Source organism: Oryx dammah, unplaced genomic scaffold, assembly GCF_014754425.2.
Source record: "Oryx dammah isolate SB20612 unplaced genomic scaffold, SCBI_Odam_1.1 HiC_scaffold_20, whole genome shotgun sequence".
Lineage (NCBI taxonomy): Eukaryota > Metazoa > Chordata > Mammalia > Artiodactyla > Bovidae > Oryx > Oryx dammah.
In genome coordinates, this window is record NW_024070204.1 from 1,388,125 (window position 1) to 1,390,575 (window position 2,451).

The following is a 2,451-nucleotide window of genomic DNA, read 5'->3' on the forward strand; positions in this document are numbered from 1 at the left end:
AATGCTTAATTCTTCGGGAAATGAGAAAGTTTTGATTAATGCTGTCCAGCGTCGTTCCCTGCTTGTTTGATATGTGTCAGATAAATTTTCCTCGGCAGTCAACTCTGAAGAAGCCAGAGGCTATTGCCACGGGGATCAGACACCAAGTTTCTAGAGATTAATTGAAGTGAGAATTTAGACAAAAGCACCCTAAGTGCCCGCCAAGACACCCTTTCTCAGGCTAAGTTTAGCTCCACCCAGGTGTCTGCCTCACCATGTCCTGACATAAAATGCTGATTTTTTTAGGGCTCTGAGAAACCGCATTTGGTTTCCAGCTTTTTCCAAAGCTCCCTCCCAGGTTGGCAGGATTAAGACGCTAGATTGGCAGACAGTTCATCCATGATGCTGTGTTTGGTAAAATGACTGGTGACAGCCAAGGTCAGTGTTTCTTTATGACTTGGAGGCTAATGTTTTCAGTGGTTTTTGAGCTCACAACCCACTCTGTAAATGGTTCAAATCTGTTCCACAGCATAAGGCTCTTGATTTCCATTTTTCGTAGCAAACAGAGTCCTGATCTTTTCATCTGCTCCACCAATTCATGTTCCCAGAATGCTGAGTTAAAGGCGAGGTGATATAGTTAAACTCATGTCAAAGTACCCCAAGGACCCCACACCCGTTTCCACCTGGTCTGAGGTCATCGCTCACCTGGACGTCCTGTCTTCATTTAGGAGGATGGACCACGATGACACTTGCTCAGAGGGACGCTCAGAGGGATTTAAGGACAAGCGTCCAGGGCTTGTGGCGAGGATCGCTTCCTCCGGGATCTGGCAGCCTGGCGCCTGCACACCGGCCTGGGTCGGAGCCCAGAAGCCTGCGTCCCTGCTCCTGAAGGCACAGTCACCCTTCTTAGGGCTCCTCCCTCTGAGGCCTGAGGGTGGGAACGTCCTGGAGTCTGAGCACCTCTGCACCCTCCCCTCTGGGGCGACCGAGTCTCGGGCAAGTGGCTCTCTGCCTTCCCCTAGTTGTGGTCCCCGTGTCCCCCGGGCTGAGGGGGAGCCCGCGATTCCCTTTGGCTCTAGCTCTCCCCGGGGCCCCCAGTTCACACGCGGCTCTGCTCCCAGAGTCCTCGTCTTGCTCTGTGCTGTGGAAAACCTACCCACGTCGCAGACAAAGATCTTGGACTGCGGGAGATCAGGCCCAGGTTCACCCGGGCCTTCGGTCCAAACGCCACCTCTTTTCATTCCCTGGAGGAGAGGGATGAGGCGATCCTGCGGAAATAGACCTCAAACACCGAGAGCTGGACCCAAAGACCAGCTATAACTTCATGAGCACTTGGGAATTGAGCAGGCCTCTCTCGGCGAGAGGCGCCCGCACCGCAGCTCGCGACCATGCTCGGTACTTCGGACGTGCAGGGAGGACGTGACTGCCCGAGTGTGTGCAGCCCAGCTCCACTGGACAGGAGACACGTGCACCCAGCCCCGTCCTCCCCCCGTCTCCTCCTCCAGGCTCCCTGGTCCCAGACACAGGCTGAAGGAAGACCTGGGGCACCCAGATGCCGGCTGGCCCGTTGCTTTGCCCTCCAGGGGTGTTGTCAGGGTGAGGAGAGCGTAACCCACAGGGCGGACGCATCGCCCTTCCCTCCGCCTTCTGGGAGGCCTGCCTGGTCCCCCTGGCGTGGACGCCCCCGTGTGGCCGGGTATTGGGGGGCGGGGGGCTGGCCTTCCTGGTGTGTCCTAAGGCCACACAGGCCTGTTGCCAGGCTTCCTGAGATGGACAAACCTGTACCCGTCTGTTTAGGGTGGGATGAAGGGCCAGGGACCCCTAAACACAGATGGTGGGGGGCCCCGCCGCTGCTACTGGGTCTCCCACACTTCAGACTCAGCCGGATCTGGGTCACAGGGGCTGCACCCGAGGGCTGAGGGCCACCTGGGCACCCGACCTGGACTGGACCCGAAGTGGGGACAGCCCCAGGCCCCTGAAGCCCCTCTGGGGGAGGCTCATTTAGGGAATCTGTATTTTCTGCTGCTTTCTTCTTGAACCTATTTGCATTTTAAATAATTAAAACATTAAATCTGAAAAATTTATAAATGAGAGCAGCTAAGAGGAGCCTGCTTGGCAGACAATAGAAAAGAGGTGGTCGTTCCGCTCGCTTCGCTCCACTGTCCGACCTGTCATCTCCCTGAGGTGCGTCACTGCCAGGGTGGGATCCTGCAGCCCTCGGGGCTCACGCACAACGCAACACAACCGCACGCACAACGCAGAGAGACACACACACAACACACGGACACGCACGCCACAGACACACACAGTCACACAAACAACACAACACACAGTCACACAGCACAACAGCACATAGACAACACAACCGCACGCACGATGCAGAGAGACACACACACAACACACGGACACGCACGCCACACAGACACACACAGTCACACACAGACACACACAGGCACACACAGGCACACACAG